General features: G+C 31.6%; 1 protein-coding gene and 1 pseudogene across 3 annotated transcripts in view; one reads left to right on the forward strand and one right to left on the reverse strand.

Annotated features, from left to right (window-relative positions):
• Window positions 1-327: 327 nt before the first annotated feature.
• LOC113076040 (zinc finger E-box-binding homeobox 1-like) lies at window positions 328-7020 on the forward strand (annotated as a pseudogene).
• A 5398-nt stretch (window positions 7021-12418) lies between these two features.
• LOC113076038 (rho GTPase-activating protein 15-like) overlaps window positions 12419-12500 on the reverse strand; it is a 21494-nt gene continuing 21412 nt past the window's right edge. For 2 of the 3 annotated variants that reach the window (XM_026248688.1, XM_026248687.1), the window contains one exon: window positions 12420-12500. This exon is cut by the window's right edge and continues 335 nt beyond it. The gene's annotated coding sequence lies outside the window, so the exon portion shown is untranslated. The other variant, XM_026248686.1, reaches the window with a different exon arrangement.

The raw sequence follows: 12500 nt of genomic DNA on the forward strand, positions 1-12500 counted from the left end.
TTTTGGGTTAAAATAATGCTTGTTACAATGTTGTAACAATCGTTTTTGTAACCTTTAGATAATGTTACAATCACAACAAGAAAACTGGACGTTCATGTTTTTAGAAAACATTAAATAAACGTTCAAATAACGTTTTATCTTAGGTGAAAGTAACGTCAATAGAAATGTTGTAACCTTTAAATAATGTTATACTTGCGACAACAAAACTGGACATTTGAACGATTGAAACATTTAACCTAAACTTGTTCCCTGGGATGTCAAACCTGTTTGAATTCTTTCTTTCTAATGTAAAACTGAATTCTGACTGTTTCTCCATGTAGAGATTGACTGGAATCTGATTTCTCTTTCGGGTGTACAGACGGTGTTCAGGCGTCTCTGCGGGAACATGTGAAGTTCTGTCAGGACAGGGATGGAGGAGACAGTGTGTGTCCTCTGTGTGGATACAGTACACCGCACCGCGCTCAGATGGAGCATCACTTAACCCTCCACAGCCAGACGCACCAAAAGGTACTGACATCCGATCAAACCAGGCGCATACAGAAACACAACATGCTGATCATTGCACGTCTTGTTCCAGAGCCCCATGTCCGAGTCCGGTTCGGAGAACAGGAAGTTCAAGTGTAATCAGTGTGGAAAGGCTTTTAAATACAAGCATCACCTCAAAGAGCACCTGCGCATTCACAGCGGTAAGAGATTCGCTTCAAGCAATGTGGATTCAAACGATACTGCAAAAGAAATCTCGCCAATAAATGCCCAAGTCATATTTCACCCTAAATGATGTCGCCTAAAAAAGAATGTCCCAGAAAAACATTTGTATTTTTTAAAGTAATGTAAATGACCCTGATTGCCAACGGACTGTCCAAATTATTTTTTTTAAAGTAACGAAAATGTCCAAAAAGTATTTTTTAAAGTATCGAAAATTACCCTAATTGCCTAAAAATATAATGTAAAAAAATTACCCTGTCCAGACAACTATATTTATTTATTTATGTTAGGGGGTTACATTTATTGTCATAATAATAATAATAATAATGCATAATTCAAGATATTTAATAATAAATCTTAAGTTAATAAATAGTTCAAATAAAACGATACATCGTTGAAATAGGAGTGAAATGTGTGGAAATCAATTTCTGCCACATTAGAAAAACTAATTGTTTTGAAAGCATTCATGCTTTGGTAAATAACAATTGACACAAGTCAGATTTACAAGCTTAAAAACATCATGTTTTATCAAATCTTAAACATGACGAAAAGCCATAATTATGAGATTAGAAATCCAAATTATGACATAAAAAGTTGCATGATAATAATTTCAATTTTTTTTAATAATCATGGCATGATTTTGAGGCTGAATTGGGCTTCCATAGGAACGTGACCAGAACATTCCTCGACAGATTGATCACGAATTCCACACCTCATGCCAAAGTCGATGATGTTAAATATCTGTGTTTCTCTGCAGGTGAGAAGCCGTACGAATGCTCGAGCTGTAAGAAGCGTTTCAGTCACTCGGGCTCCTACAGCTCACACCTCAGCAGTAAGAAGTGCCTCAGCGGCGGCACGCTGGGAAACGGAGCTCATTATAACGGGTACCTCTTCCCGTCGCCCACATCGCCCCCTGCTGTCAGCGGGAGGAACAGCAGCCGAGGGAAGAGATCTCCGTACGGGCCGCTGGCTCAGTTCCCGCTGGAGTCGTCTGTTCCCGTCCTGAGCCGGTCGTGGGACCCGGCGGAGGATCTGGCGCTCAGGGCGGGTGTGTTTAAGGGCACCACGCTGCTGCCGCTGCTACAGTCACGCAGCAAATTCGAGCATCTGCTGCAGGAGATGCTGCGGAGGGAGGTGGGAGATGAGAAACAAGCTAACAACTCTCGGCGAACAGTGACACCCAGACGTCGCCCACCACCAATCACTCGCCCTATAGAGAGCTCTCGCCGGCGCAGCGAACATCCTGGCATTCTGTGCCACAGCAGATCCTCGTGCCTTTACCGCCCCAGCGCAGCTGGATAATCGCTGGCCGAGCGAAGAAAGCGTCAGCCCGATGTCACCCGCTTTACCTGAACGCCAGCATCTGATTGGCTCGCGCTTCGGCTCTCCTTCAAGGGTGGACCTGTCTATCAACACATCACCACGGCAACCAAACCATATTCAAAGCGAGCCTTTAGACTTGTCAATTCCTAAACTGCATTCGGTCCATAACGCATCACGGAATCCGGCGTGTAACGGTTACTCGCTGCATCACGACAGACGCGACGGCGAGGGCGTGTTCACGAGACTGACTCCGCCCTCACAGCAGCATGTGGGCGGAGCTTATGCGGCGTCGCCGCTGTTCAGCAGCACATTGTTCAGCAGCTTCCCGGTCTTCAATCACATGATCCCCGCCGGTCTGGGACACAACGGTCTGACGTCACTTCCTCTCACGCCAACCTCACCAAATACAGGCTTCCTGTCTCCAGTGGCGTATATGGTGGAGGCGGAGTCAGAATCAGTGCTTAAGAGAATGCAACATGAAAAACATTCGTTCATGGTAAGAACAAACTCAAAATAGTCTCGGTGCAAGAAATATGATATTCGGCTTATGTATAATAAAAAATTTTTATAACAAAACTGTATTCTAAATATGTATAATAAATATTAAATCTTTTTTTTATTATAACAAAAAAGTTTTCTAAATGAGCATAGTAAAAATATAAACATAAACAATTGTATTATTAAAAAAATATTGTAAATGTTTAAAAAATATTTTAATATATTTATTATATATTTATTTAATATGTATATAAAATGTAAAAACGAAATGAAATTCATTATAACAAAAGTTTATTCTAAATACAATAAAATATAATAATGTGATGTTCATTATAACAAAAAATTTCTTAATAAGTGCAACAAAAAATTTAAATACATTTTTCTTTTTATTTATTAGAAAATTAACAAAAGCAAAAAAGGTCTTTAACACTAGCTTGCGCTATTCTTTTCCTATTTTATCTGTTTTCCTTTTATTTATATATATAATAATAATAAATATTGCTTTGTTAAAAGCATCTGCTAAATGTAATGTAAATAGCATAATATTCTAAATGTATAATTAAATATAAAAAAATGATATTGGTTATAACAAAAATGTATTTTAAATACATGCAATAAAATAAAAAAAATTAAATTGTAAAAAAATGTACCAGTCTAACACCTTGACAATAATGGTTCCTGTCTTGTGTAGATATATTTCCTGTACGTTTTTTTTTTATACTCATTTGATAAACATTTTTGGTTTACTTTATTGCAAGGAAATGATTTTAAATGTTTACCAAACTGAGTGTTTTATTGCTTTTATTGATTGCGTGTTTCACAAACACACTATTTTACAGAAAATCATGATGTTATTAATATCTCAATATTTTCATTATAGTAGCATTCAGACAATAGTTGAATTAATCTTCTAAAACTTACATTTAACATTGTTTTGATTTATAAAGTTATTGCATTAGTTAATTGCATTAATGGTTTATGATTTAAAAACACACCAGTTATTTAACACCTTTTCATGTATTAAACAATTTTCATTACTTATACAATATCAGCTTTAATCTTAAATTTTCTCACTTAGTAAGCAAAGCAAATTAAATGATATTAGAATGAGAAAGACCGATTTTGCACTCTTAGTCATAAAAGCAGAATATGAATCGTTTACTATTTATAAACACACGCACACAATGCAAGAGTGCATCATATTGCATCCCTGTGCTCTGAAGATGAATGATTTCCTCTGCTTGAGCTGTAAACAAACACGCCACGCTCAGGGAAACTCCCTGCACTTCAAGTCAAAGGCAGAGAGAGAGCGGCTCTGTTTCCACACGCATGCACACTCATATCTGCACTCACACAATCTCTCAACGCTGACACACTGCAGATCTCAAATATGCTAGAGCATTTTTTTTATTATTATTACGTTTCTCTCTCTCCCCTATTCATTTACAATCTATTAATTTGCTTAATAATGTTGTGATTATTTATTTTATTTTATTTTTCTCTCTCTCTCTTTCTTTTACAATCTGTTAATGTTGCTAAATAATATGATTATTTTATTTTTTATTATTTCCATTTATTTGATTTTTTCTCACTCCGTTTCATTTACAATTTATTAATTTGCTTAATAATATTGTGATTATTTATTTTATATTTCTCTCTATGTCTTTTCTCTTACAAAAGCTATTTATTTACTAAATTATGATTATTATTTTATTTTTTATTTCCATTCATTTTTATTTTTCAAACTCCATTCATTTACAATTTATTAATTTGCTTAATAATATTGTGATTTATTTATTTTTATTTTATTTTTCTTCTCTCTCTTTTTCTCTTACAAACTGTTTATTTAATAAATAATATGATTATTTATAAAAAAAATTATTTCCATTTATTTCCTTTTCCATTCACAATCTATTAATTGCTTAATAATATTGTGGTTATTTATTTTATTAGTTATTTTATTATTTCTATTTATTTTATTTTCTCACTTTTTTTCTTTACAATCTTTTCATTTGCTTGATAATATCGTGATTATTTATTTTGTTTTTTATTATTTTTATTTATATAAGCTAACTGAGACTTGTTATAGCATTTGTATATCATTGCTCTTTTGTTGATATTGATTCTTCTATATTCTCCCTTATTTGTAAGTTACTTTCAATACAATTTTTCTTTTATGCCAAAATCATGAGGATATTAAGTAAAGATCATGTTCCATGAAGATATTTAGTAAATTTCTGACTGTAAATATATCAAAACTTAATATTTGATTAGTAATATGCATTGCTAAGAACTTCATCTGAACAACTTTAAAGATGATTTTCTCAATATTTAGATTTTTTTGCTCCCTCAGATTCCAGATTTTCAAATAGTTGTATCTCAGACAAATATTGTCCTCCGAACAAACCTAATAAATGCAAATCTCTATAAGCATCTGGTAATTTGATAATATATCCAACATTAATAAAATGTAACATTTTATGCAACTTTTGACCACATAATTTAAATTAAATTACAGTTTAATTTGCAATGTGATGTTATATTGCATTTACACTACTTCAAACTGTTTTTTTATTATACATGTAGCTTTTATTTTCTTCGGAAATCGTATTTTTATCGTATCGTATCATATCGTATCATACGTTTATGTCATATTTAAATGAATTGCAATATTTAAGAGGACTTCAAAACAGCTGAAAATAGTGTCTTGAATATTCCCTACGCTCATATTCATATGTATTTTAATCTTAAATCTTGATTTCTTAAAAATGTAAATGAAGGCTGATGTTGATGTTTTTGATAATAACTGAAGTGTGTCGTGCTCCAGACTGAAGCGCTGAGCCGCGGCGCTCTGGAGTATCTGTGTCTGATGGAGGATGGGATGGATGGAGAGATCAGTCCTGGGAGGAAGAGGCTGAAAGAAGACGGAGGAAGGACTGTACGCCTGCGACATCTGCGACAAAACCTTCCAGAAGAGCAGCTCTCTGCTGCGCCATAAATATGAGCACACAGGTACAGTACATCTGCATACTGTACATGACATCTGAGGACTCATTTAATATTTATTAATATTGCATATTTATCTAAGTATTGCATATAAATATATACAAATATATTGGGAAAAAAGTAGATATATATATATATATATATATATATATATATATATATATATATATATATATATATATATAAAAATATATATATATATATATATATATATATATATATATATATATATATATATATATATATATATATATATATATTATAATATTATAAGTATTGTATATAAATATATGGAAATAAAAAATAAAAAGTCCACTTTTATAAAAATATAAAATAAATTGTGTGTGTATAGATAGATAGGTTATTCTATTTATTTAATATTTATTTATAAATATTGCATATTTATGTGTTCTAATAATACATAAATATATAAAAATAAAAAATCAAGTACATTTTTATAAAAATATTAACAAATATTTGCATATAGTTGCATATTTACGTGTATGTATATATATATATATGTATGTGTATATGTTATTATTGTAAATAAATGTATAGAAATAGAGTAAATTAATTTGTATGAAATATTTTTTTAAATATATTATTTGTGTATTATATATAAACTTACAATTATGATATTTTACAAAGTGTAGTCTTGTGTTGTATACTATATATTCTCAAAATTTTATTTTGTAAGTCTCCTACCATAATATATCAAAACTTAATATTTGATTAGTAATATGCATTGCTTAGAACTTCATTTGAACAACTTTAAAGATGATTTTCTCAATATTTAGATTTTTTTTGCTCCCTCAGATTCCAGATTTTCTAATAGTTGTATCTCAGACAAATATTGTACAGTCCTAACAAACCACACATCACTGGAGAGATCATTTTATTCAGCTTCAGATGATGCATACATCTCAGTTTTCAAGACATTGACTGGTTTAGGCTCCAGGGTCACACACAGTGTCTATATTCATATATAATAATCAAAAGTCCTGTACAGACGTATGAGATAAGAGCTGCTCTTTCTTCTCGCCCCGTGCAGGGAAGAGACCTCACGAGTGTGTGATCTGTAAGAAGGCGTTCAAACACAAGCATCATCTGATTGAACACAGCCGCCTGCACTCCGGAGAGAAGCCGTATCAGTGCGACAAGTGCGGCAAACGCTTCTCACACTCGGGCTCGTACTCGCAGCACATGAACCACCGCTACGCCTTCTGCAGCCGCGACAGCGACCCGGACGCCGACCCCCAGCCGAGCCCCGTCACAGAGTCACACGACTGCAGCTCGGAGGACGAGAACACGCTCGCAGAAACACTTATGAGAGAGACCAGCCGACAGACGGAGAGCAGACGCTCCTTCAGTGCTCACCAAAGATGTGAAACAAACACAATCGATCGATCAATGCCAAGCTTCTCAGAAAACCTGACAAAGTCATACTTCACATCAAAACAACACAAATTAAATATCAAAAAGATTTAGAAAGTATTGTGATGCACATGTATATGCACCATGCCTAAAAAGAATTGCAATATATTACAATCTGAAATGGTTTCGAAAGGAGGCCTTTTCTTTTTCTTTTTCTTTATGCGAAATAGAATTACAAAAAAAAATTAATTCTTCTAAGAATGTGTCAAATTTCAACAAAAAAATCATAAAAATACATAAATATGAAATTAGATTTTACATAAAGAAAATGTGCCTGTTTTTGGAAAAATATTTAATATTTTTCATACTGGCGTTTAGATTCGTATTAGCATAACGAAAAGAATTAATAAACAAAATAAAAATCTAATTATTGTAATGCACATTATATTTATATTGAATTTGTTATGAGGCTTAATAAAAAAATACATATATATATATATATATATATTCTGCAAAGAATGTGTTAAAAGTCATGGTTCACACCAAAGTAATAAATAAATAAATAAAATATTAAATATTTTGCATAAAGAAGATATGCCTGTTCTTTAAGATTTTTTAATTACTTATAAGGAAAAAAATAATAAATAAAAATACAAATAAATAAATTATATATATAAATATATATAATTTTTTTAAATTAATTTATTTTTCTGTTACAATTGGAGTGAAATATGACCCAGAAGTTTTCCTGAAATTGAGGCATTTTAAGAGCTCAGGAGCCGTTATTAACACAAGACAGTAGTGAAATCTGAAATATTCCAGTATAATTATTGAGCAGCAGTAATCAAGCGCTAATTAATGACCGGTTTATGGTCTCCTCCGTCATAATGATCTCAAACTGCACTAGAACTCATCATCCAACACAGATTTGACTTTCTTCTTCATCAACTCAACAAACACACGCCAAGTATTTGCACAAACCCTGATGCACCAAAGACTGTGTTCTTGATGCAATGCAATCCATTCCTGAAGTGTCCTTTGGAGACGGAGAAAGCTGGAAAAGCGCTTTAAACATGCAGGAGTTTAATGAACACAAGCGGTGCTTTAAATCTGCCTTCATTCACGCAGTACTCGTCTTTTCTACTTTAACTCTGTAAACATGGACGACGCACCAAAACCAGAACGGTGCACTATTTCCACCAGTGTTATTTTTATACACATTTTTTAAGCTTTGTTAAAATGTTAATACATAATCTTTGTAATAAAGTTGTACATATTTTGGAAAGTACAGACGTTGGTTGATTTTATTGTGCATTGAAAAGCATTTCAGCACACCATTTCTATATAGCTTTGATTGTGTTAAGCTGATTCAGTGATATTTTATATGTTTACAGTCTCTCACTTGAATCATTTTGCTCTAAAACAAAGTCAGATCTCAAGAAACGATATTTGTAATGGTTGTTGCTTGAGCGCTGGACTGAAATCAGCCGTCAGTTTCTTTGAACGTTGCTGCTTTTCTTTCTAATGACATGAAATGAGTGGTTTTGAGGTAAGTGTGTGAGGCGGGGGAGATGTTTACACGACTGACTCAAATCTGCATTTCAGGCCTTCACCTAAACGGCACAGTTACAGTCAGAGACGCTGCCAACGGATGCTGCTTCACATTGGTTATAATACACAGTGCCACTCAAAAGTTTGTGAACCCCTTGCAGAAAATTTGAGTAATTTTAACAAAAGAAGAGAGATCATACAAAATGCATGTTATTTGTCTGTCCATATTTTACATAAAAGATGTTAGCATTTAATCCACAAGACAAAAAAAAATGGCAGAAATGGACCCCGTTCAAAAGTTTGTGAACCCCTTGGAGAAAATAAAATTTTAACAAAATAAGAGAGATCATACAAAATGCATGTTATTTGTTATTTAGTGCTGTCCATATTTTACATAAAAGATGTTAAAATTTAGTCCACAAGACAAAAAAATGGCGGAAATTATCACCGTTCAAAAGTCTGTGAACCCCTTGGTTCTTAGTACTGTGTGTGGTCACCTGATGAGCCACGACTGTTTTTTTGGTTTTGTGATGGTTGTTCATGAGTCCCTTGTTTGTTCTGAACCGTTAAACTGAAAACTGTTCTTCAGAAAAATCCTCCATGCTCTGCAGATTCTTCAGTTTTTCAGCATTTTTGTGTATTCGAAGCCTTTCGGGAAAAGTCTGTATGGTTTTGAGATCCATCTTTTGACACTGAGGACGATTGAGGGACTCAACACCACTATTAAAAAAGGTTTGAACATTCACTGATGCTCCAGAAGGAAACAAGATTCATTAATAATATTTTATTATTATTTTTATTTAAATTTTTTCATGTAGCAATGCCCGTTGGAAGCAACAGAAAATACTTGCATATTTCCTGGAAAACGATTTACCTTGATTTTTAAGTTCCAAAAGTTAATGGGTTGTGTTTCCTTCTGGAGCATCAGTGAATGTTTTTTAACATCCTAAAATACATTTTCTATATAAATTCTATTTTTTAGAACCTAAGAGAACTATAAATAAATAAATAATGAAAAATGCCTGCATGCTTTGAGAATTTATTCTGAAAATGTGTGATTGTCATAAAGATAATATGTTGTCAAAATGATCTTTTTTTCTTTATGCAAAAAATTAATATTTTTTTAGAACCTGAATTGAAAAGTGTTAAATGTCTGGATTCTTTGAAAAATTTGTGGCAAAATGTATTAATTGTCATTAAAATGTTATCATAAAGTTATCTCATTAATATTCAAATTTATTTTCTTTATGCAAAATATAATTTCTATTTTTAGAACCTTAGAGAATTATTACTGTCAAAGAAAATATATAATTAAAAAACACATATTGCTTGGATGCTTTGAGAATGGCGAAAATGAATTTAATTGTCATGAAAATAATATAATGTGTCATAATGATCTATAAAAAAATATATAATTTAAATTATAATTAAAATTATATTATATAGTATTTATTTATTTATTTTCATTTTATTTATTTATTTTTTAATTTTAGAACCGGAATTGAAAAGCATAAAATGTTTGAATGCTTTGAGAATTTATGGTGTTTGTCATTAAAATAACATCATAATGTTATTTGAATGACCCTAAAAAATAATTTTCTTTATGCAAAATATATTTTTCATTTTTTTGTACCTTTAGATAATTATTACTGCAAAAATGTCTGTCATTAAAATAATATCATGTTTTTTATTTGTTGAAAATAATATAATATCATAATAAATATTTTTTAGAAACCGAATTGAAAAGCAAAAAATGTCTGGATGCTTTAAGAAATTAATTCAAAAATAATATAATGTCATCTTTTTATTATTATTATTATTATTATTATTTTTGACATCTGAGCTGAAATGGTTATTTTATGAGATCCACCCATTTCTTTCTAATTGTATCACTTCAGAATAAATCAAAAACAAGCTCTTTCCGAACTCTTTTCTGTTTTTATTGTCATAATCCTGAAACACAGAGTTTAAAGGGAGAAGATGTGTTCTGATGAACAGATGTCGTGTGACTAGTCATCTTCATCATAGACAGATTACAAAAAGGAAACATTCGTACAAAACTGAGAGCTCTCATATTAAAATATAATATTTCATGAGTGTAGGAGAGTTTTCAGAAACACAGAACATGAGGAGAGTCAGACAACGAAACCGAATGAATCACGAAATCCAGTTTCTCTCTAAAAGACTGGTTCACCTACACCTGAAAGCTCTGGTGGTTTACTCTCTCCTTCTTCTGAATGAACACAAAACCAGAAGTTTAGCACGATATTCACACCACACACAGTTCAGATTAACATCATTTTTGGGTGAAATATCTCCTCAAGCGTATTCTTTTGAAGGTTGATAATACAACATGCCTTCGAATGATGTCAGAAATGAAGAAGAAGAATATAACATCAGTCCTTCTGCTTCTCCTCTGGAAACCTTCTTTGTGGTCCTCGTGTAAGTGAAATAATAAGAACATAAAAATGAATAAATATATATAAAATCAAACATTAAAATGTGTGTAAGCGATCCCGGTTCTTGGCTCTTTTAGTCGAGAGCCAAAGCCACAGTCCATATAAAATTACCAAACCACGGCGTGGGGGTGCATTTTTTAAACATATGCATTTTTAGTTCCTCTTTTGTTCTGTTATTAAAAGCAGAGTTTAGGAGAAATGGCAGCGGAGCTCCACCCGCGCTGAGACTGGCACACACACACACACACACACACACACAATGAACAATGGAAAGGAAATTGCATCGCATTTTGGAGAGAAATGCATCCAGTTTTATTTCTCCAATAAAAGAGGAGTAAATGGCTGAAGCGTTGGATTACTGAGTGACACTTACAGCTTTATTTGACAGCCTTTTGTCTTTGAACTCTGAGCGGGGAATCGTTTGAGATAAAAACAGTTCAAAGGCACTAGGGATGAAATCGGAAGAGTTGAAAGATGGATCACACACACACGCACACACACACACACACACAAACACACACACACACACACACACGCGCACAGATGCAAATAAGCTTGAGCGAATCTCACAAAAGCTGTCACGAACATTTACAGGTCACCCAAAAACATCATGAGAAAGAAGTTATATTTTTGCATAAAGATTAAAATTAATTAAACCATAAATGTATAATGTATTATTATTACTGTTTTGTAATTTTACTATGATTCCTGTGGTGCAATGGTATAAAACCATAAGAGAATTTTTACTGTAGAAAATTTTTTTATAAACATTTTTTTTAGGTTTAATTGTGAATTTTTTTTCCTGCTAAATATAATAGAAAAAATTGAATTTACAATAATTATTAGTAAAAAAAATAAAATAAAATAAAATGTTAAATGTCTGGTGCTTTGAAAATTTATGCTGAAAATTTGTTTAATTGTCTTTAAAAAATATCAGAAATGTTCACTTAAAAATTCAGCAAAATATAATTAATATTTTTAGAATTAAGAAATTTTTTTGGTCTGAATTATTTTTAAAACTCAAAATATCTGGATGCTTTGAGACTTTATGGTGAAAATGTGTTTCATTTTGATTCATATAATATCATAACGTTATCTTAATGTTGCTAGAAATTAATTTTGTTTATGTAAAATATATATATTTTTAGAACTTAGTCTTGTTGAAGAAAAATGTATAAGAATAATAATGGCAAAATTAATGATACAAATTTGTTTAATTGTTTCTAAAATAATAGGGTGATTGAAAAAGTGTTAAATTAACAATAACATTTCGTTGTCTTAATGATCCTAAAAAATATTTTTTTCATGAAAAATATAATTTAAATTTTTTTTAAATTACTAGAATTATTACAATCCAAAAAAAGCACAACATTTCTGGATGCTTTGAGATAAAAATGTGTTTAATTAACAATAAAATAACATTGCGTTATCTTAATGATCCTAAAAATGTATTTTCTTTATGCAAAATATAATTTCTATATTTTTTTTATTTATTACTAGAATTAGTAGTCCAAAAAAAAAAAAAACAGGATAAAATGTCTGGATGCTTTGAGAATTTATGATGTTATCTTAATGATCCTAAAA

Source organism: Carassius auratus, unplaced genomic scaffold (genome assembly GCF_003368295.1).
Source record: "Carassius auratus strain Wakin unplaced genomic scaffold, ASM336829v1 scaf_tig00018384, whole genome shotgun sequence".
Lineage (NCBI taxonomy): Eukaryota > Metazoa > Chordata > Actinopteri > Cypriniformes > Cyprinidae > Carassius > Carassius auratus.